Consider the following 25,170-nt stretch of genomic DNA (forward strand, 5'->3'; position numbering starts at 1 on the left):
ATTTGCCAGAACAGTTTTGTTTTGCAGCTGAATCAACAGCCTATTTAATATATTTTGTACAAATCTGGTATTTTCCATTGTGTGTAGCAACAGTTCTATAGTTCAAGAGTGTTGATGCTTTAATGCTTCATTGAGCCTTAAGTGCACTGTATGAAATGGTGGAATACGCTGAATTATATTCTTTATTTTGTAGACTATGTACATAGTGTGAATCTGGGATAGTTCTGCCCTAAGTGCAGTAGTGGGCGGGAAAAAGAACGTTTTACCCGCTGGCCACAATGGCGGCTTTACACACCATATTGTCCCAGTCCTGCCTCAGTAATCATACATTCCCAGGAAGCAAGCCATTTCAATGGCGGGCAGGCACTCATTTGCCCACCACGGCACCACCTCACTGTTTAAATATGGTACTTGGCATGAGTAAAGTGAAGCCATGCACACACCTCTGTGCCTCCAGCCCAGGACTGCTGCACAGAAGACATGGCCCCAAAAGGCAAGAAGACTGCAGCCCATCCGATCCAGAGACGCATTCCTATAATGTCTTTTGGCCCACCATGATGTCCTCTACCCCTGTTTTGGCTGCAGAAAGTTCAGAATTCTCACCACTCCGGCTTGGTAGGCAATGGCAGTGGTGATCAGTGCTAATGTTGCACAGAAGTGGTTGGCCATCCAATGCAGAAAGAGGATGAATGATTTCATCCATGCTGCCAGGATAAGGTGACCATCTCATCACTCCAAACTCTCACACTCAAGTCTGTCACACATTCGCTGGCATCTTAGTCACTGCCAGCTCAAGGGGCATCACTAATCACTCTCTCTCACACACCCTCACATGTCTGTCTGGCCTCGTCTCCTCTGGTGGCTGCCTCCTCAGCCCTCACCATCTTGAAGCCACTTGCACAGGTCGACATGTGCCCCCACACCCACCCTGGGATATCCCCCTTCGCCAGTACAGCCCTCGCCCTGCAGACTCTTCCCTTGCCCGAGGCAATTTCTCCCCCTTGCCCAAGCAAGCCCTATCCCTGCAGCCATTGAAAAGCCACCTCCACCTTATGGCTGGTCTGGCAGGTAGAGACCTACCCGTAAGCCTCTGTAAAAGTGATGCGGTGCTACCTGCGAAGCAAGGTGCTGATTACCGCAAGTGCTGCCCGAAGCAATGTTGGTAAACGAACTTTGAGGTCCCGTGTGAAGTACAGCTCGCCAGGCCCATGTCGCTTATGTACAGCTGTGAAACACATCAACGTGCAATCAAGCTGACATGCTTGGATGATCAAGCATGGAGGGGGGACGGGGAGGGGATGATTCTGGTGAGCTGGGCTTATAATGATATGCAGATTATTACAATGAGGTTCCCGACGTCCGATGGCGGGCGACACAACCTGCCATCAACGGGCAGAGCAGACGATTGTAAACAGGCTTCACAACTGCGTGAAACAGATTTTTGGCCACTCACACCGTCAAACACAACCGCTATCGACAGACGTGGAAAATTCCATCCATTGGTTCTGAAAGCAGTGCTATGATGTAGCCCTTTTTTAAGATTTGTTCATGGGATGTGAACATCATTGACAAGGCCAGCATTCATTGTCCATCCCCTAACTGTCTTTAAGAAGTTGTAGTGAGCACCTTCTTGAACCACTGGAGTACAAGGGGTGTAGGGTACTCCCACTAGGCTGTTATGAAGGAAGTTTTGATCCTGCAACAGTGAAAGAACAGCAACTTAGCTCCAAATCAGGATGGTGTGTGACTTGGAGGAGAACTTGAATGTGATAGCATCTTTATAGCACAGAAGGATGCCATTTGGCCCATTGAGCCAATGCCGACTCTCTGCAGAGCAATCCAGTCTGTCCCATTCCCCCGCACTATAACTGTAGCCCTGCAAGTTTATTTCCCTCCAGTGCCAGTCCTTTTGAAATCATTAAACGTCTTTGCTTCCATCACCCTCATAGGCAGCAAGTTCCAGGTCATTACCTCTCGCTGTGTACAAACGTTCTTCCTACCTTCCCACACACACACACACACTGTCTTGAATCCCTCTGTATGTAAAGTTTTTGAAAATCCCATGCATCTGTTATCCTTTTTCTTCAAGGTGGTAGAGATTGAAGGTTTGGAAGGTGCTATCGCAAGAGTCTTGGTGAGTTGCTGCTGTGCATCTTGTAGATAGTACACACAGCTGCCACTGTGCATTGGTGCTGGATGGAGCGAATATTTAAAGGTGGTGGATGGGCACAGATCAAGTGAGCTGCTTTATTCTGGATGGTGTCAAGCTTGAGTATCGTTCAAGCTACACTCATCCTGGCAAGTGGAGAGTATTCCTTCACACTCCTGCCTTGTGCCTTGCAGATGATGGACCGGCTTTGGGGAGTCAGGAGACAAATTACTCAGGAGGCGAGTTACTCAGGAGGAGAATTCCCAGCCTCTGACCTGCTCTTGTAGCCACAGTGTTTATATAGCCGGTTCAGTTCAGATTCTGGTCAATGGTAACCCCCAGGATGCTGATAGCGGGGGATTCAGTGAAGATAATGCCATTGAATGTCAAGAGGCAATGGTTAGATTATCTCTTGATGGAAATGGTGATTGTCTGGCACTTAAGTAGCAAGCAATCTTTGCATTACACATCAGCCCAAGTCTGTATGTTGTCTAAGTCTTACTGCATGTGGGCACAGACTGCTTCAGTTTCTCAAGTTGCAAATGGTACTGGACACTGTGCAATTATCAGTGAATAATTTCCACTTCTAACCTTATGTTGGAAGGAAGGTCATTAATGAACCAACTGGAGATGGTTGGGCCTAGGATACTACTCTGAGGAACTCCTGCAGCAATGTCCTGGGCTGAGATGATTGGCTTCCAACAGGCACAGCCATTTCCTTTGTGTTAAGGTGTGACTCCGAACAATGGACAGTTTATCCCCCGGTTCCCGTTGACTCTAATTTTGTTAGGGTCCTTGATGCCAAACTAGATCAAACGCCGCCTTGATGTTAAAGGCAGTGACTGCCACCTCACCTCTGGAATTCAGCTCTTTTGTCCATGTTTGGATAGGCTGTAATAAGATCAGGAGCTGAGTGGTCCTGGTGAACCCAAACTGAGCATCATCAGCGAATATTTCCACTGAACATCAGTGAGTAGTTTGTTGCTGATCAAGAGCCGCTTGATAGCACTGTTGATGATGCCTTCCATCACTTTACTGATGATTAAGAGTGGCTAATGATGATTGTGAGATGGTAATTGGTCGGATTGGATTTGTCCTTTTTATTTAATTATAGACAAGACAGATCTGAGCAATTTTCTGCATAGTCAGGTAGATGTAGGTGCTGTAGCTGTACTGGAACAGTTTACCTAGGGTTGCAGCTAGTTCTCAAGCATAAGTCTTCAGCACTACAGCAAGGTTGTTCTCAAGGTCCATAGCCTTGGCTATGTTTCTTGATATCACGTGGAGTGAACCAAATTGGTTAAGAGTGACATCTGTGATACTGGGAACTTCACGAGGAGGCCAAGACAGATCATCCACTCAGCAGTCCTGCTGAAGATAGTTGAAAATGCTTCAACCTCATCTCTTTCACTAAAGAGGGCTCCACTGTCATTGAAGGTGAGGCTGTTTGTGAAGCTTCCTCCTCTGATTAGTTATTTAATTGTCCATCATCATTCACAACTATATGAGGTAGAACTACAGAACATTGATTTGATCTCAGATTTGTTGACAGTAAGTAGCTCATGTGGTGGCAAATCAAGCAAGTGACTTCTCTAATTTGTTTTTTATTCCCCAATAGAATCTTTTAGACTTTCTGGCTCAATTCTGCAATTATTGTAAAGTTTTATAATCATAGTGGCCTTGTCATTAAGTCTGCATGTCCTCCTCCTGCTTCAGGCACCAAGCCCCAAGAGGGCATTGGCAACCATGGACTTCCATTGGATTGGTCCATGATTATGTTTGGCAAAGTACTGCAGTAGTTTGCCTTTGCCTTCTGCAGGATGGCTGACAAGGAAATTCTCCTACTCTTATCACCTGCCATCGGGCATATTAGAAGGATTTACAGGCTGATAATCAACCCGTTTGGCCACATTATGAACACACCTTCCTTGGCCATCAAGTTCTGGAGTGGGTCTGGAACCCAGAGCGTCTGGTCCAGAGGCAGAGATGCTACCACCTCTGTCTAGTGACACGTAACGTGGGGAAAGGAAGAATTTTTCTGAATTAAAAATAGTACTGAAAACACACGATGATTTTTCAGCTCCAAGCAAGCTTGAGAATTTTGATTCAATAATTCCCAAATATGCTAACAAGACACAATCTCATCTTGCTGTCACCTTTGTTATGAAATGTCAAATACTAAAATGTCAACCTATGATTTATAACTATTTACAAGTTTATCCACAAACAGCAGTCAGAAATTATTTTGCCAGACCATTTACCATCCTATATGTTCCCAAAGATCACAATGCACTTATTGAGGATCTGCAATGCAGAACATATATCACTTACCTCGGAAGAAAATTTGCTTGAGGATGAAGGCTCAATCTTCATTTGCTAAAAAGAGTAAACCCCTCTTCAGTAAATTAGTAAACAGCAAAGGTTGTTTCATATCATGTGACCATATTTTAACTAATTATGTTTGACACTGTAGCCCAGAGTTGTAATGATAAATAATACTAATGCTTAATGAAGCTCCATTGATACAGTGCTCAAAGAGGAGTAATGAATTGTTAAGCACTTCCATCTTTATGATACAGATCTATATACACACACATTATATCTATCTAACTTATATATATAAAAATCTATATTAGAAGAAAATTAAAATGGAAATTGAATATTAAGGTGAATTTGTTTTATAAGGAACTCAACTTCACAGTTTCGCATTTATGCCATGGATTTATTACTTGATTATTTTAGAATATGGGTTATTTTAAGTTTGGAGGGTAGTTTAATATTTGCAGTTGAATTTTGCATGCTTCCATTTTGCAATAGGAGTCTTAGCGGTGATTAAGCCAAAAGCTAAGAGGTGAAAATAATCACTTCAACACTTTCCTGTTCATCATGCAGCTAATGTCAATTTTTTTTTTTTAAACTTTTAGTAATTGCAAGCATTTTGGAAAACATTATTAGAATAACAGATCCAGGATTGTGATACCTCTACTTCTTTTGTGGTGGCAGATACATATTTCAGCACTCCAGGCATGGTAAAGTCTGGAGCTGCCAAGTACAGTGATATCCTCCCAGCCCTAATTTAAATTTGTTAAAAGATTCCTTGGTGCAAGAAGCACACAATAACAAATTTGAACCAGCTTTACAGCGCACGGGCAAAACTCGAGTTGAAGAGTTGATGGTCAGTGGGACAATTTTGTTATTTTTTTTTTGATTTCAGGATGTGGGCACTGTCGGTGAGCTTGCAGTCATGGTGTGTTCCTAATGACTCTGGAATGAACCTTCTCCTTGTCTGTAGTCCTTGTGGTGCTCCCACTACAATGTTCAGGGTGACGCTGGGGGCTGAAATTCCAAGATTCTGACCCAGCTCATTCCAATATTGGTGCTACAAAGAAAATTATATAAGCCTTCATAATTTTAGTGCCATCATATTTTGCTGGGCTGATTTTAATATTTTCATTAATATTTAATTTTTCTAATCAGTAAAATTGTTGCTTTAAATGCATAAACATATTTTGCCACCATGGATTTCATTGTCATTTATTTTTCAAGAACAAAATAACAGAGAACAGCATAATTAATCAGTGACTAAATTAAAGAATCTGGTGGTAATTATCCTGAAAATTGCATTGTTTAAATTTGTTTTTCCCAGTTTCCTCTGGGATACTCGTGAAGGATGAAGCTGGCATGTCGTTCCCCTGACAACTTCGGGAAAGATATAAATGCAGACAAGAATTATAAACCCTCTTCCAGCAGTGTTGCCTTTGATCCGAGTCATTGCTGCCTAGTTGAAAAACACGCCTGCATCATTGGACATAAGCATGGGTAAAATGTACTGGTGCTGAATTATGAAATGAATTGATTTAAAACTGTAATCCTGTTACCAGCTGCTTGACAAGCTTCATTGGTTTGTTTGAACATGCCTATTTGTCTTTAAATAAATCACAAGTTATCTATACAGCACATTTTAATCTATGAGAGGCTTTAACAGAATTATAGAATTAACAGAATAGATGGTGTGCAGCATTAATGCATAACACAATACCAATTATATTAAGTATTTAACATCCAGTCAACCAATCTCTACCTTTTCCACCCCCCCAAATTGTCTTCTTACTAAATATGCCAAGTATCATGAATATGGTGTTACTGCAATGGAGAATTCAGTGCAACATTTGTTGCAACACCATGTGAAATACTTTTGTTTTTCCCTAGTCCAAATAGATTGTTGGTCAGCTGACACTAGGCTGGTCTTGTAGCTGTGCTCCTAAAATTAAAATGGACTCTCTGCCAAACCCCTGTAAATCACAAATAGCCATCTTCAAAAAAAAAAAGTGCTAGAAAAACACAGCAGGTCAGGCAGCATCTTTGGAGAGAGAAACAGAGTTAACATCTTGAGTCTTAAATTCTTGGCTGAGTGTTAAGACATCCATTAGTCTGTAGCTGCACCCAAGGGAAAACATTGCTTGATTGACAGATTTTTTTCTTGGGTCTAGCTCTCAATTGCTCAATATTCATTTAAACAAGATAAAGAGGTGTCAAATGCTTGTAATTTCTGCTTTTGATACTTTAAAGATCTGGTTGCTTGACACCTTTATAGAGCTGTAATAAAAGTCGTTTTTTTTTAAAAAGTTAAGAATGAAAATATGTCTATTTAAAGCTTTTTCACACATGACATTGTTACTACAGGGTTCCTTAGTTCTGTAGAGTGCATACTGGGTGAATGGGCATGGAAGTGCCATCGATTGGGCATGGAGGGTTTGGGTGGCCATGGGGGGGTGGCTGGAGGGGCATAGGTTGGCATGGAACGTATGAGTGGTGATGGGGATGGATGGAGGAGCATAGCTTGACACAGGGTGTATGAGGGGCCATGGGGATTGAATGGAGGGGCACAGGCAAGGCCTTTTGAACTTACCATTCAAAAGGTTCCTTCATTCAGACCATGATTCACAACACCTCAGAGGGGCCATGAACCATGACTCCGTGAACAGCTTGCCTGACTCTACGAAAATTGCAGGGATCCAGGAGATGCCTATTGCCACAATGGAGCTAGACAGATCGGGAGTGCAGGGTGTGTGCTCGCAACTGGCACCGGCCTGCACCCTTATCCTGGCTTAATGAGAGGGGCACCAGCGATGGGGACGGGAATCCTGGGATCGGCCCGCCCACCATTTTTAAATATCGGCAGAGTCTCCCCAATTCTGTGAAATCCAACCTATTATCTCCATTACAAAGAAGTACATGCTACAACAGTAAACCTTGCTTTATCTGGCAATATAGACTATTTCATATGACTAATCCCATTGCAGATACCTTGAACCATGCTTATTAAACACTGCATACATGTGACGAGAGAAAATTGGAACTCTTTTCTACACTAAGAGCTTTTGCATAATGACAATAGCAAACGAATAAAGTCAAAAAATCATATTGTTGAGTCCGCCAGTGTTACTCTGATATCATACTAAAAACAACTTCAGTAGTCACTGAGACCACGCTCCATAGAGGACTGCTGACTTTGTGGAGATATATATTGGTATTTACATTCAACCATCAACCACAAATTGCATTTGGATGAAACTGCTACTGTCGTGAAGCACATTGTAGAGCAAAAGCAGATGCTGAGTAGACAAAGAATTGGGGACATGACCAAAAGCAAAATCTTCTGGGGTCAGGAGGAGCAAAGTTAAGGATTTAGGGCGAGATTTCCCAAACACAAGTCTGAAGTGGTTGAAGGCACTGACATCAATAGTGCAGCAGGGTGAAATGCAAAGAGGAAGCGGCAAAGGAGACCAGAACCTAAACTGCAGATGTCTCTTCCACCAACAGCCCCCAGCATACTGCATTCAACATTCATGAGGGTGATGGACAAGTTATTGAAACCGGCAGAATCTCACCTCAGAATATTCTCTCAGGATCAAATATCCGCTCTCTTCCACGATAATGTACAATCTTAGTGATAAGCATAAGAAGCCATTAGCTAAATTTAATTTGATCAATTATAAAGGGGAGACTGCCACCATTTTACATTAAATAGTGTCCCAATTGGCCGTTTTGAAGAAAAACAACCCACCCCGCCACCATTTTTAATGGAACCAAATGCACGCCCTTATTTCCAACCTCCGCATTTTCAATTCTTTCATAGCCCTGGTGCACGCCCAAGGCCACTAGGATTAGAATTAATCAGCAAAGCAATCAGGTACTAGTCCTATTTTCACACTTCAAGTCTTCCTCAATGTAATTGAGGGTACCACAGCTAAGGTGCCACCAGCATCATTGTTCCCGGCCTTTCCTGAAATTTCTGACGCAATACACTAACTTTGTGAAAGGATACTAAAGTACAGATCTAGGAGTAAGTTTGGTGCAGATCGGGGGTGGGGGGGTGGCACAGGGGCAGAGGGTGAGGCTTGACAAAACATGAAATTTTCCAAGCCCCGGATCAGCAGTAGAGGGCTAGTGCAAGGTCAACTGAAAATAAGAACAATGCGAACGTGGTACAGAGGGGGCCTAATCTCTGAATAGAAAGAACAAAAACAATAGATAGTGGGTAGTTTTTGCTTCCTGATCTCTTCTGCTACAATGAGATCAGAAGAACAGAAAACAATAAAAATCTAGAAACTGTAACAGTGCATCGCACATCAGTTTTTTAGACATAGCTGCAGGCATGTCTGGAGCACTTGAAGATCACAGCTGTAAACAAGGAATGTACAGTAACAACATAGTCCAAGAATATGAAGATAATACCAATTTTTAAGTTTTCGATCAATTCTTCTTTTGGTACCAAACTGCATTATGAAACTAAATATAGGCTCCAAGGTACCAAAGCGGCTGGTGCTAAAGCAGAGTGCTCACATGGGATATGATTAATCATGCTGTGTAGGGCTAAATATAGGACAGGGGCTGCAGTCACTGTTGGTGTTGTCAAGTGTCCAGATGGGAAGCAAAATCAGAGTGATGTAAATGAAATGCCTGGACAGCTTACAGTTACTCCCAAAGTCCTTCCGATTTCCAATCCCAGGTGCCAACATTGTACACAAAGAGTAGGGGAAATCTAGAACTTGCTCCCCCTTCAGGCTATGGGTGCAAGGTCTTTAAGCAAAACAGCAGCATTAATGAGTGGAGAATATATAATACAGGGATCAGTACTGCTGCCTGAAATGCCCTATTCCATTCAAGAGTTGGGTGTGCTGTAATAAAACCTCCTTCTTGGCAAAGTCAGAAAATCAGAGTACCCAGGAGGTAGTGAGAAATTCTTCGTTTGAATATCCAGCTCTCAATGACAGTGAAAATTAATTGATGCCAAAAAAGAAAATCACTTGATTGTAATACAATGTCTTCAACAAGCGCTGCTAATTAAAATTCTTGCTGTATTTCTAAAATACAATTATTGAACTAGGATACAGGTCCCTGGAGAAGTATTACAACATGGCTGCACAATGCAGTAATAGAATGTAAAGCTGAAGGCACTTGCACTGGCTAAAAAAAACAAACCAAATGTGTTACTGGGATAGGCTTTAGGAGGAAGCAACAAAAAGAACTTTAATTCTTTGTTTTCTTTTTAAGGAAAGGAGGTGGTAACACCTTTGACTAACTCTGAGACACTGTTCCTCAAAGCCTCAATTTTAAAATTCTCATCCTTGATTTTCAAGTCCCACCACGGTCTCTCCTCTCAGCATCTTGAACTTCCTCAAGCCCTACTTCATTATTACAAAATTTAAACTGGAGGAATTCTGATAAAAGTGTCCGCACAGCAGCAAAGTCCTGATGGCAGCAACAGCCTGGGAGTGACAGGTTGTTCACATCGGAACAGAGGGGCTACCATTCAGCTGTATTACTTTAACCCTCACATCTGTACTCCTGCAATTCTGGCCTCTTGCCCTTTTATTTTCTCCACCACTGGCAGCTTTCTTTTCAGCTGCCGAGTTCCTGAACTCTGGAATTCCCTCCCTAAGCCTTTCTTCTTCACCATTGTGACACTCCCTAAATCAACCTTTTGGCCCTTAAGTGGCTTGCGGTCAAATTAGGTTTGATAACATGCTTGTGAAGTGTCTTGGGACATTTACTATATGAAAAGGTGCTATATAAATGTAAGTTGTTGTTGATATCCTGAATTTATTTTTAAAAAAATGCAAAATAGGACCAAGAGAGATCTTCCAGGTTTCCTGGTTTTTTTTGTGGGGGGGGAGGGGGGGTGGATTGATTATCTTGAATTACTTTTCAAAAATTAATTCTAAATCCTAAATTCCATTGCACATCGAAACATTTAACAGGCCCCTCTGAGACACCTTGAAAAAGTAACTTTTAAAAAAAGACAAACTGTTATAAAACATAAGCTGATGTTATTTTGAGTTAGATTAACAGCAATGTCCTAGTAATAATATCTTTCTATAAATAGAAAATTAATTTTTTTGAAATTTGTCAGGCTTCTGTAAAGGAGCAGCATGTATATTTTCTGTCTTCCTGCCCCTCAAGCACATGCCTTATGGTTTTTTAACAATCAGTTACGCGTAACAGAGACACTAATTAATTAGCAAGTCTTCATTTGCATCTTCAAAACTGTAGTTTATTAAAATCTCTTTAGGCCTGTCATTTGTCCAAGTGGAGTATATGAAGACTTTTTGAAGGCTCATTATTACTTTGTTATGGTACATAACAGTCAGTAACCATCCATACAGCTTTGTCTGCCATTCTGTCTGCCTGAGTTTGGTGAGTACTGTTTTTATCATCTCTCAGTTTGCACTCAAGCGCATTGTGGAAGGTAAAGAAAAGGCTGATGTGCAGCGAGCTCCAACATTTCCTGCCAGATGAGGTCGGACACGGAGAAATCTGTGGCCTGAGTTATTTCACTCGCCTTCAAAAGAGGTTCCTTCACAACCTGGGGAGATCAATGAAAGAGAAAAACCACTGAACGTGGTTATTTGTGCACCAAGATTTAAAAAAAGCAATTTCATTTGAATCTGCTTTGAGGATCTAACCAAATCATAACTTTCCCCTGTATTTGACTTGAAGCCCTATCTGTAGTATAAAGGGGTTAATTCTGTGTGATATGCTAATGAGACAGTATATATACCATCACAGGAAGTGATGCATGATCTGGCTTTGTCTTGTAGAGTTCTTGGTAAAGATGTAGACACAGCAAGAGATGTTCCAATAAAGTTAACATTTTCCTTACCTCAGCAGAGTCTGTAAATATTCTGTGTTAACACAACGAGACCAAGACAACTGTATGGTGGCAGCAAGTGAAAGAAAAAGTATAGAAAAGTCTCTGACATTACCAGAAAGCTTTGAGCAGGTGACAGGTCTTAACCAAGTGTGGCTGAACTGACGCCGAAGATTTGCCAGATATTGCACCACATTAGATCTCGCTGCCAAGCGAGCAGTGAACAGGTCAGTACGCTATTGTACATGATGGGTCGCTGTGCAGATGATATTCTAGTCAGGCAAGGGAACGACAAAGAAAAAGCTATGTATGATGAAGTAATAAAAGCACTTGATGCCTACTTCAATCTGTGAAAGAATACCATTGTCAAGTGGACTAAATTTAACAAGCGTACCCAATGACAAGGGGAAAATATTGATGCATTTATAAATGATGTGTATAGGGTTGCAGAAAACTGTGGCAACTTAAAATATGTACTAATCAGGGACAGAATTGGAGTCTTGGATGAAGCACTGTCTGACCACTTGCAGTCAGTGGATGAGTTAACCTTAACAAAGACTTCACTGGGCTGCAATAGAGTGCTTCCATTGGAGTTTGGTGAGAGAGGGACTTTTAAGGGTTAATTTCTAACTAAAGTCTAAACTTTCTTTAATTTAGCAACTAACTAAAAGTTGCTCTTTGTGTTGGGAGAAGGTAAGTTTTACTGCAGCTTTAAAACAGGAGTTATACAGGCTCTGCTTGCAGCTGCAGCTAGTCAGTTGGCTTAAACAGGTTTTCAGAAGCTACATTCAGATAGCATCTACGTTGCTACTTTTGGGCTGCATTAGAGTGATTCAGTTGGAGTTTGGGGAGAGAGGGAATTCACTGAAGAGGGAAAGAGGTGATCCTTTTATTTTTTAACCTTTCCTCAGTAAGAAGAGTGGTGGCCTTGATAAGAATTTCTTCTGTCCTTAATGTTCTCTAAATTAGAGGAAAAGTAAAAGTAAAGGGAGTAATTTAAGGGTAAGTCATGGCAGGACAGCTCGGCCAAGTGGAATGCTCCTCCTGTGCAATGTGGGAAGTCAGGGACACTTCCAGTGTCCAGGGCGACCATGTGTGCAGGAAGCGTCTCCAGCTGCAGCCACTCGAAATCAGCGTTTCGGAGCTGGAGCTGTGCCTGAAGTCACTATGGAGCATCTGTAAGGATAAGACCTTCGTGGATAGCATGTACAGTGAGGTGGTCACACCACAGGTAAAGAGTGCACAGGCAGAAAAGAAATGGGTGACCACCAGACAGAGTAAAAGCACTAGGTAGGTAGTGCAGGAGTCCCCTGGGTCCATTCCCTTTCCAACAGATTTTCCATTTTAGATACTGCTGGGGGAGATGGTTTCCCAGGGGGAATGCAGCAAGAGCCAAGTCAATGGCACTATGAGTGACTCAGCTGCCCAGAGGGCGGGGGGAAAAAAGAGTGGGAGAGCAATGGTGACAGGGGATTCTATTGTAAGGGGAATGGATAGATGGTTCAGATGTGACACCAGGATGGTATGTTGCACCAACCCCCCCCCCCCCCCCCAAACACCCCCCACCCCGGTGCCAGGGTCAAGGATGTCAGCTGCAGGACATTCTGGTGGGGGAGCGTGAACAGCCAGGAGGCTGTGCTCCATATCAATACCAGTGACATAGGTAAAAAGAGGGATGAGGTCCTGAAAGCAGAATAAAGGGAGCTAGGAAATAAATTAGAAAGCAGGAGCTCAAAGATAGTAATCTCAGCATTATTCCCAGTGCCACGTGCTAGCAAGATCAGGAATAGGAGAATAGACTGGATGAATGCATGACTGGGGAGATGGTGTAGGAGGGAGGGATTTAGAATCCTGAGGCATTGGGACAAATTCTGGGGAAGATGGGACCTGTACAAGCTGGACAGGTTGCACCCCAGCAGGACCAGGACCAATATCCTCACAGGGGTATTCGCTAGTAATTCGCTAGATTGGCAGGGGGATGGGGACCTGAGCAGGGAGACACAAGACAGAGAAACACAGATAGGAATGAAAGACAGAAAAACAAAAGTGGAAGATAGAGGAAACAAGGGCTAGCAGCAAATAGAGCCATAGTACAAATAAAGATGTGTAAAAATGTTAAAAAGACAAGTCTAAAGGCACTGTATCTGAATGCACAGAGCATTCGCAATAAGGTAGACATATTAACAGCACAAATAGATGTAAATGGGTATGATATGATTGCAATTATGGAGACATGGCTGCAGGGTGAACAAGACTGGGAACTGAATATCCAAGGGTACTCAATATTTAAGACAAACAGGCAAAAAAGAAAAGGAGAGAGGATATTGCTTAGAAAATCTAGATGTGGAGTCAGTCAGGGTGGAGCTAAGAAGCAACAAGGGGTGGAAAACATTAGTGAGAGCTGTCTGTAGGCCTCCAAACAGTAGTGATAAGGTAGTGGATGGCATTAAACAGGAAATTAGACATGCATGTAACAAGGATGCTACAGTGATCATGGGTGACTTTAATCTACATATAGACTGGGAAAACCAAGTTAGCAATAATACTGCAGTGGATGAATTCCTGATGTGTGTTTGAGATGGATTTTTAGACCAGTATGTTGAGGAAACAACTAAGGAACAGGCTATCCTAGATTTGGTATTGTACAATGAGAAGGATTTAATTAATAATCTTATTCTGCAGGGTACTTTAGGAAACAGTGACCATAACATGATAGAATTCTTCATTAGGATGGAAAGTGAAGTAGTCTGATCTGCAACTAGGGTCCTAAATCTTAACAGAAACTACGAACGTATGAGGCGTGAGTTGGCTAAGATAGATTGGAGAACATCATTAAAAGGCATGACGGTGGATAGACAATGGCTAATATTTAAGGAATGAATGTATGCTTTGCAACAGTTATACATTCCTCTCTGGCGCAAAAACAGGGAAAGCGGCCTAACCACAGCTAACAAAAGAAATTAAGGATAGTATTAGATCCAAAGAGTCATATAAAGTTGCTGGAAAAAAATAGCAAGCCTGAGGATTGGGAGCAGTTTAGAATTCAGCAAAGGAGGATTAAGAGATTGATTAAGAAGGGAAGCGTATGAGTGTAAACTTGCAAGGAACATATAACCAGACTGTAAAAACTTCTAAGTATGCAAAAAGAAAAAGATTAGTGAAGACAAATCTGACAGTCTGAAAGGGAGAGTTTATAATAGAGAACAAGGAAATGGCAGAGCAATTGAACAACTACTTTAGGTCTGTCTTCACCGAAGAAGACACAAATAACTTTCCAGAAATGCTAGGGAACCAAGGGTCTAGTGAAAAGAGGAATTGAAGGAAATTAGTATTACTAAAACAATAGTGCTGGAGAAATTAATGGGACTGAAAGCCGATAAATCCCAAGGGCCTGATAATCTACATCCCAGGGTACTAAAGGTGGCAGCCATGGATTTAGTGGATGCGTTGGTTGTTATCTTCCAAAATTCTGTGGATTCTGGAACAGTCCTAGCAGATTGGAAGGTGGAAAATGTAACCCCACTATCTAAAAAAGGAGGGAGGGAGCAAACAGTGAATTACAGACCAGTTAGCCTAACATCAGTAGTAGGGAAGATGCTAGGGTCCATTTTAATAGGATAACAGGACACTTAGAAAATATCAATGGGATTAGATAAAGTCAATGTGGATTTATGAAAGGGAAATCATGTTTGACAAACCTACTGGGGTTCTTTGAGGACATAACTAGCAGAATAGATATGGGAGAACCAGTGGTGTATTTGGATTCTCAGAAAGCTTTTGATAAAGTCCCACATAAGAGGTTAGTGTGTAAAATTAAAACACATGGGCTTGGGGTAATGTTGGCATGGATTGAGAATTGGTTAGCAGACAGGAAACAGAAGGAATAAATGGGTCTTTTCCAGAGTGAGAGGTGGTGACTAGTGGGGTACCGCAGGGATCAGTGCTTGGTCCCCAGCAATTCACAATATATATCAATGATTTGGATGAGGGAACCAAGTGTAATATTTCCAAGTTTGCTAATGACACAAAACTTGGTGGGAATGTGAATGATGAGGAGGGTGTTAAGAGGCTTTAAGACGATTTAGACAAAGTTGAGTGAGTGGGCAAATACATGGCTGATGCAGTATAACATGAATAAGTGTGAAGTTATCCACTTCAGTACAAAAAACAGAATGGCAGAGTATTATTTAAATGGTAATAGATTTGGAAATGTTGATGTACAAAGGGACCTGGGTGTCCTTGTACACCAGTCACTGAAAGCAAGCATGCAGGTGCAGCAAGCAGTTAAGGCAGCAAACGGTATGTTGGCCTTCATTGCAAGAGATCTTAAGGCAGCTGTACAGGACCTTGGTGAGACCATACCTGGAATATTGTGTGCAGATTTGGTCTCCTTACCTAAGAAAATATATACTTGCCACAGACAGAGTACAGCGAAATTTCACCACACAGATTCCTGGGATGGCAGGATTGTCAGGTGAGGAGAGATTGGGACAACTAGGCCAGTATTCCCTGGAGTTTCGAAGAATGAGAGGTAATTTCATTGAAACATAAAATTCTAACAGGGATGGACAGGCCGGATGCAGGGATAATATTTCCTCTGACTATGGGGTCTAGCGGAAGAGGTCAGAGTCTCAGGATACGGGGTAGACCATTTAGGGCTGAGATGAGGAGAAACCTCTTCACTCAGAGGGTGGTGAACCTATGGAATTCTCTACCATAGAGGGCTGTGGGGGCCAAGTCACTGAATATATTTAAAAGGAGGAAATAGATAGACTTCTGGACTCTAAAGGCGTCAAAGAGTATGGGGAAAGTGGGGGAGTATGGCGTTGAGATAGACGATTAGCTATGATCATATTGAATGGCGGAGCAGACTCGAAGAGCTGAATGACCTACTCCTATTTTCTATGTTTCTATGTTTAATGGAGCAGGCAAGCTGAGGCCAGGAAGCAAAATCAAATCGGTGTTTCGGGATGACAGGGAGAACCAGATGCTAAAAATGGCTGACTCAGCAGAGTATGTTAAATTTAAAAGTAGAAAAGGTGGCCGTACAAAAGCAGGGGAGGCAGGAAAAGCATCCATCAAATGCCCCAGCCAGCTGTAATCAGTGTGGCGGGAAAAAGCACAGGCACAAAAATTGTCCCGCCAAAGAGACCAAATGCCAGTTTTGCAGAAAGAAGGGTCAATTTCAGGCTATGCACCACAGTAAGAAGCTTGTTCAAAATAGGGGGGGGAAAAAAAAAGCATTCTTAACGTGGCAAGATCTGTGAAATATAAGATATCAATGACATATGAGGTGCCTTTCCTTGGGGAGATCTGGGGACCAAGCAGAAGCTACTGGAGTGCAATAGAGGGGAGCAAGACACGCTAAGTTAGACACAAGCGCATCAGCTTTGGTTCTTTCTGATGCTGTACCGTGATTGGACGAAGCTTCTCTTCAGCCATCATCCATAAAACCACACGGGCCAGGAGGTATAGAACTCAAGGTCATCAGACAACTGAATGCAACCCTTCAATATAGAGAGAGAGAAAAATCACTGAAACCTTATATGTGATCCTGAATCAGAGTTCTTCACTCTTAAGCAGGAAAGTCTGTACCAACTTACATCTGATTTGCAGAGTGGAGGAACTGGAAAGCTGTGAAGTTCATCCCGGAAACTACAGATCTGAATTCCCACATCCTGAAATGAAGTCAGTGTAACTGTTTACACCCAGCAAAGTTCCTCATCCACTCTTGCCAAAGGTAAAGAAGGAGATCGACTATGTTGAAGCAAAGGGTTATTTCACCTGTGAAAGAACCAAACTAGCTGGTGCTCGGGGACAGTCCCTGTGCCAAAACTCAACAGATCCATCAGAATTTGCGTAGATCTTACACAGCTGAACAAAGCAGTTGGACATAAAGTTCATCCTATGTCATCTGTGGATGAGAGCTTAGTAAAATTGGGAAAGAGTTTAACCTTCATGAACCTAGATGCAAATAATGTTTTTTTAGCAACTAGCCCTTGATGAAGAGTGTACGTTGCTTACAACCTTCATCATTTTTGGAGGCTTTATTTCAATATAAAAACCCTTCAGCATCATGTCAGCACCAGAAATCTTCCAAAGAACAATGTCAAGCATCCTGGAAGGATTCGATGAAGTCATGTGGATGATGATGTCTTGATCCATGGATCCACTCAGACAGAACACGGCACTAGAGTGAGAGCTGTGTTACAACACCTACAGGAAGCTGGACTTACACACAACAACAAATGTAAATTTTCACTGCCGACTATCAAGTTCATTGGGCATATTGTGGATGCATCTGGTGTCAGAGTTGATTCACAGAAGACAAGAGTAATCAAAGAGTTTCCAGCTCCTTGCAATGTGACTGAGCCCCAGAGATTCATGGGTACGGTAAATCAAGTTGAAAACTTCTTGCCCAACCCAACTGACATCAATCGGTTGATGTCATCTTCCTTTCCATCAAGACCATAGGAATGTCTTGGGATGGACCTCTTCGAACACAAAAGTAAGATGTTCTTGATCATACTCCGGATGGATAGAAGTCAAGCAACTGTAGGGTCACAGTTCTGAAGCAGCGATTACATCGTTGAAGGAGATATTTACAATACATGGAGTCCTAGACCTTGTAAGTGAGGGAGGAGGAGTATGAATGTCGTTTCAATCTGATATTGAGGAATCGGAATTGGGGTACTTAACTTCAATCAATTAATTGAATAACTCAAATAAAAAGTTAGCATAAGTAATAGTGATCATAATTCTGCTGGATTGTTATAAAAACCCATCTGGTTCACTAATGTGCTTTAGGGAAGGAAATCTGCCATCCTTACCCAGTCTGGCCAAATGAGACTCCAGGCTGACAGCAATGTGATTGGCTCTTAACTGTCCTCTAAAATGGCCGAGCCAGCTGTTCAGTTATATTCAAGAAAACACTCGCCACCATTTTCTCAAGGATAATTAGGGATGAGCATTAAATGTTGGCTTCGTCAGCGACATCCACATCCTGTGAATGAATAATAAAAATTATGTTAACTGAGAACTGCACTGCTATTTACCTATGCCCTGGCGAAAGCTCTCCATCCACCTATTAAAGCATGTGGCTTTGTACAGTTTCATCATGACCCCAGTCATTACATTCAATTCTAAACAAGAAAACTTTTGACGCCTACTTTGCAGAGCTACCCCAGCATCACCCCAATTTATTGCAAGTGCTCCTAACTTCAGCTGGAGGCATTAACTCAGCTGTCCTGATTCACTTGGCATGTTCCTTTTATTGAAGGCCAATTTTAGCATGGTCTTAGATAAAAGCAAAATACTGTGGAAATCTGAAATAAAAACAGAAAATGCTGGAAAAACTCAGCAGGTCTGGCAGCATCTGTGGAGAGGGAAACAGAGTTAATGGGGGGAAATTCCCCCCCACCCCCCCGCCACACCCCCGTCGGGGGTGCTGAGTGGGAGCAGGTGCGGGTGAGCATGCAGCCGATTGCCGCCCGCGATCGGCTGTGCACCGCCATTTTACGTGGGACGCACCCCCGACATCACTGCGCGTCATTTTACGCGTCGGCAAGCGGGGCCCGCCCCCGCCACACCAACCCGAAGATTCTGGCCAATGTTTCGAGTGCTCTGAAGAAGAGTCATGCAGACTCAAAGCGTTAACTCTGTTTCTCTCTTCACAGATGCTGCCAGGCCTGCTGAGTTTTTCCAGTATTTTCTGCTTTTATTTAACATTGTGTAGTTCGTCATACTTTAGAGCACGCTCTCCAGAGTTTTAAATATTTTCCAAGCCTCAGACTCTCAGTCCCAAGAGGATCTTCTTAGGAATCAACTCACATCATTTTAATATCCAAGTTGCAATGCTTGGATAAAGTGTCACTGAGTTTAGCAATTTATCCTCGATTTTGTGAGGTGTGGAGAGAGTTACCAACTAGACACCAGGCATAATCCCACAGAGAAGGGAGGCAGAAAAGAATGGCACTTCAGATCACTCTCCTACATCTGCTTGTGGGCAGCTCATGTATGAGAGCCATTAGCAGAGCCTGTCAGAAACGTGCCCAGTCATCCTGCAAAGCCATCACTTACTGCACAGCAGTAAGTTGTAAAATAAATAGACTAATAGTGTCTTTCCTATGTGATAACTCTCACACCCACACAGGCATAAGACATGTTCAAACATGCCCAAACATACCAATATTCTAATAAAGCCATAGAACGTACTACTCAGTCACCATCAGTAATAATAACAGCCAAAGTAGGATCATCCGCTCCTACAGAACTTAAATACTAATTGTTGCAACTTCCTCAACAGTTCTATACCTTCAGGAAGTTATTTCCCTTGGTGCTTATTTTGAGCAAAGTTGATTGGTTAAAATATCAGTGGCTAAATATTAGTTATTAAGATGCACTTACTATATCTTAACTTGGTCATTATAAAATGTTGATCAGACACAATGATCATTTGCCTCTCCCCATCCTTGTAACAGCAATCAATCTGATATAACATCCATTGCACAAATAATTTGAATCATGCAGTATTGTGAGATATTTCAACAATGCGAAACGTTTTGGTACAAAAGCTACTGTTTGTTCCACTCTGTTAAGCACACGATTATGCCATTGGTGGGCCTAAGAGAGGGTTTACTGCAAAACAAAATCATTGACATCAATGGCATTAAATCTCGCTTGGCCTCCTGATGGCACTGGTGGGTGGTTAACTTAAATGTTGCTAACATTAAGTGTTGAACAATTGATCATAAGCAAGGACAAGATGATGAGACTCAACAACATAAACTTAGGGCAATTCAGCACACGAGATATACAGAGGCAAGGAAGGATGGTGTTGAGATGTATGGGAAGACCTGGTGATTGTAGGTTTTCACTGTGAGGGCTGGGCGGGGGCGGGGGTGGGGTTAGGTGGAAACACTGGAAGTAAGAGTTAGCTATTTGCTTCCAAAGTTGCAAGGTATTTGTCTGTGTATACATATACTGATGTGCGGAGGAAATAAAAAAGGTGGAAGGCTTATAGTAATCATGGAAGCAATTTCTGAAAGGGCCATCACCTTCATGAAGCAGCAGCAATTTAAAGTACAGAAACACCCACAAACAAGAACATAAATTGCACCACCATGTGTGCACCATCATGTCAAACTTCAGAGGTGGATTTTCTGGCTGTCTCCATTTCTAGTTTGCCAAAGATGAAGAGAGCCACCTTTAAGAATCAGCGACATGATCAGCCACTTTGCCAGGGAGGAGCTAATCCAGTATTTGGAAAATTGATCAACCTCCAGGTTATTTATTATCCGCCCTTTTCCTCAATGTCAATAAAAACATTCGCAGTTCAAAGCAGATCATTTCCTTTGGCTAGCTGGGCCATGTTCCAATTAAACCTTCAAAAGAAAGCATTTCACTGTAATCTCAGGCTAGTAAAGGTTCCTGGTATCGTGTTGTCTTCAAAACAAAACAGGAAGCTTCTCATTCTCTGGAGGTCCCCACCATCATAGACATGCAGGCAACCCAGTTTACACAATGTAGCATTAAGAAGCAGCTGAATGCATGGACAGTGAAAGCTGCAGACTCTCATTCAATCTTGACTGTATTACTGAAGAGCTGCACTCCAGAACCAGCTAGAGTCCTAACCAAGATGTGACAACATCTCTATCCGAGAATATGGAAAATTGCTCAAGTATATTACCATCTACAAAATGGTATGCTACCATATACAAAAAGCAGGAACATCTAACATAGTCAGTTACTCACTTATCAGCCATTACCCAATCATTTAAGTGATGATATTGGTCAAGCAACAACCTGCTTATTAATGGATTTCAGCAGGATCACTCAGCTTCTGACCTTGTCACAGCCTTGATGCAGACAAGAGAGGGGAGAGTCATTATCTTCAACATCAAGGCAGCATTCACTAGGAGCCTGAGCAAAGCTGAGGTCAATGGCAAGAACATGTCCAGAAATACAGGACATACCAGAAGACAGTGTTGATTGTTAGTGGCCAATCATTGCAATCCCAGGGCATTGCTACAAAAAGTACCTCAGGCCAGTGCCGTTGGCCTGGTAATCTGCTGTTTCAAGCACATTCCCTCCTGTCATAAGGTCAGGAGCGTGGCTGGTTATGACCAATTCTACAGTATTCAGCATTGTTCACAACTCTTCCAATAACAAAGCTTAGATCAGCCATTAATAGGACGTGAACATGATCCAAGTTTCAGCTGACAAATAGTCAGTAAATCCGCACCAAATAATTGCCAAGCATTTACTATCTCTAACAAGAAAATGGCCAACCATTTCTCATGACCTAAAATGGTATCAACAGCACCACAGAGTCTCCTACTTTCAACAGCCTGGGGTTCAGCATTGACCGGTAGCCTAACTGGACAAGCCAAATCAACAAGGTGCTTACAAGAATGGGCTTGGTGATGAGTGATTCACATTCTGGTGTCTCAAAACCTATCTAACATTCATTAATTAGGTTTCTCAGGAGTGTGATAGCACACTCGCCATTCAACCGGGTGGGTGTTGCCACAACAATGCACAAGGAGCTCAACTTCATCCAATACATAGCAGTCCACCTGAGCTGAGCTGAGCTGCACCCTAGTTATCAAACTCAACCTAGTATGTAACATCTACAGACTGCAACTCCCCAAGTTTATTTCAACAGCAAGCCCCAGCCCACAACCTCTGCCACCATGAAAGGCAACAGCATTTTGTGATCACCAACTCCCACGCCATTTTGACTCAACTTGTACTACTGCTCCTTCATCATTGCTGGGTCAAACCTCTGCATTTACCAGCCAACACCATAATTGTGGGAGCACCGTCAGCACAAATGTCACAGTGGTTAAATGGAGAAACTCTACCACCGCATTCCTTCACTGTCGCTGGGTCAAAATCCTGGAATTCCCTTCCTAACAGCACTGTGGGTGTTTCTACAGCACGTGGACTGCAGTGGTTCAAAGAGGCAGTCACTACCACCTTCTCAAGGGGAATTAGGGATGGGTAATGAATGCTGGTTTAGACAGCAACCCCCACATTCTATGAACGAATAAATTTCTTTTAAATTCTCAGGGCAACCAGACATGGGCAATCAATATGGAGATGTGAGTAATTCTGACAAGGCCATAACAAAATAAGTCAATATATACATTAAAAACAACGGTTGATCCCAAGATATAAATTCAAGATATTAATGAAAGGAAATGAGAAATAAATTTGCAAAAACCCAAGTAGCATTGAATACTTGAGTGCTGTAAATTTGGAAATTGTTCTCCACACCAGGAACACTTCAATCTGAATCTCAAGTTTTACTTGTTTGTTTTTGTTTTTCTATCTGAAAGCGAGTTTTATTGGTCCTAGACAGAAAGGAAAATTGGCTTGTTTGTCTGTTCTTGCAATTACATCTTGACAGATAAATACAAGAAATGGTGCTGGTGAAATCCAGGGAGATGTTCAGACAATGAATCGTCCTGTCCTTTCAACCACAGATATGTTTGGATTTCGTGAAGGAAAGGAAAGGTGATGTTCAATCGACCTCATATAGTCTAATACAATAAAAATGCGAATTTAACTGACCAGGTTTAATGTTATCCTCTTTCATTTTATTTCTGAATTCATTTGTGCAGTAACCCAAGGACACAGTTTTCACTCCGAGTCAATTAATGTTTGGATATATTGTGTGAGAAATAATATGAAACCAACAGAGAGAATATGGTTGGTCAATGAGTTCTTGGTTGAAAGTGCTGGTAATTTTTTGAAGGATATTTCAGGATACCCCCTACTCTTTCTCTTGTTAAAATATCTAATTGAAATTATATGAGGTTTATTTCCCAATGTAAGGATATGTTTGAACCATTTGAAAACACTTCAAATTTTCTGACACTCGTACTGGTTTTTGGACCCTGTACCTCAGTTTTCTCCTCCCTCCAGCCACTCATGCAGTTCACCTCAGGATTCAGGTATGTGCCCACCAGGGTGAATAAACCTATGAAATCAGACTGTCTCCTCACAAATACACCAAGCTGTGCATTTTCCCAAATCCAGTGAATTAGAGCTACTACTTCTCATTCCGAACAGAGGACCTGCAGAACAAAAAGCAGCTTTTCATTAATGACTGACAATTCTGTATAAAAGCCTCTGAATTATTTATTTTTCAAATCGCCCACATCAGCATGGAAAGATTCTTTATCCACATGAAATCTTGGTTACAAACAGATTCAAGTGAAAGCAATAGGCTGTCAGATTGGATGTCTTGGCACTTAAAAATAATAGAGTACAAACCATGCACAATACTAAAAGCTATTGCGACTGACTGAGTAAATTCTATTATGGCAGGGGTATTTTGAGCTGATTAAAGGGCTCCTCTATAAGCTTATGCTTTAATCATCTCCCTGTATCCAATTACACAGCAGAACTTATTGAACCGTACACTACAGTGGTATCATTGATGATAATAAGAGTCCCAGTGCCTTATAACAGCTGGTTTATTACAGTCGGTGTGGTTAGTATGGGAGTGTGGGAGCCAGGAAGAAAAGAAAGGATTTTTACCATAGATCAGTACCTGGGCTTTAAAGACAAGGGATTGGGAGACTATAGTTCTGCAACAATATGTGTGGATCAGTTCCAGCTTAGTCGGATTTCCCTCCATCCTCCAGGTATATAGCTAGGAGTTACTGAAAGAAAGACTTGAAATTCTGAAGCACCTTTCATGACCACAGGACATCCAAAAGCGGCTTACAATCCATGAAGTACTTTTGAACAACAGTCACTTCTGGAATGCAGGAAATGCAGCAACAAATTTTAGTGATATTGGTCGAGGAACCAATATTGGCCAGGACACGGGATAACTGCCCTGCTCTTCCTCGAAATAGTGCCACGGGATCTTTTACACGCACCTGAAGGAGAAGACAGGGCCTTGGTTTAACATCCCAACCAAAGGTGGCACCTCTGACAGTGCCGCACTCCCTCGGTACAGCACTCGAGTGTCAGCCTTGATTTTTGTGCTCAAGTCCGGGAGTGGCACCTGAACATAGAACCTTCTCACTCAGAGGCAAGAGTACCACCAACTGAGCCGTGGCCAACACATGTATCAATAATAATATACGCAAAAAAGTTCATTTTAGCTTCCATAACAGTTAACGCCTGATTTCCCTTTTTCTAGCAAATAGTCAGGTATCACTGCTTGCATTCAACACCAATGGCAAGAAAATTAAAAACTTTGAAAGTATATTTCAAAATTTTATTTAAAGCATTTGGATGGGATTCCATCCCATCTATGGGAATTACAATGGCGGGATTTTACGGCCCCTCCCACCCGGCAGGGTAGTACGGTCCCACCGAACTGAATGGAGACTTAAGCGGCTCACCACATCTGCTGGGGGAGACACACTGCAGCGGGGCTGTAAAATCCTGGCCAATGTCTGAATCTATTCATCCCATTGGTGCATGAAAAATCTACAGATGGTGCAGTTTATATCAGTGTATTTCAATCAATGATGAATATGTGACAAGTAATACTGAACACTCCCAAAACACACTCATGTTAAAGTTAATACTTACGATGTTTATTTATAATCTGGGGTCACATAGGTTGCCCCAATGCTTTAAAATAGTAGTTGAGGCTTTATTCCATTTTACATTGACCTGGTATTATATTGTAATTTAATAGCTTACAGGAGTACAAGTTCCAAACCATAATAAGTATGCTAATTAGCCTGGAGTCATGCATTTACTGTTTATTGTGGAGTGAGAGTAACGTGATCATTGAATGGCCAACAATGAGCAATAACACACACAAGCTACATTTCAACAAAGACAGCAGGTCTTACACATGTAAGCGGATGTCAACTGGATGTGTGGAAAGATC

General features: G+C 42.0%; 1 pseudogene; it reads right to left on the reverse strand.

Annotated features, from left to right (window-relative positions):
• Positions 1 to 9,881: 9,881 nt before the first annotated feature.
• Positions 9,882 to 9,997, reverse strand: LOC144667660 (small nucleolar RNA SNORA53; annotated as a pseudogene).
• Between the last annotated feature and the right edge of the window lie 15,173 nt (positions 9,998 to 25,170).

The sequence above is a fragment of the Cetorhinus maximus genome, chromosome 24 (genome assembly GCF_964194155.1).
Source record: "Cetorhinus maximus chromosome 24, sCetMax3.hap1.1, whole genome shotgun sequence".
In the NCBI taxonomy this organism is placed as follows: domain Eukaryota; kingdom Metazoa; phylum Chordata; class Chondrichthyes; order Lamniformes; family Cetorhinidae; genus Cetorhinus; species Cetorhinus maximus.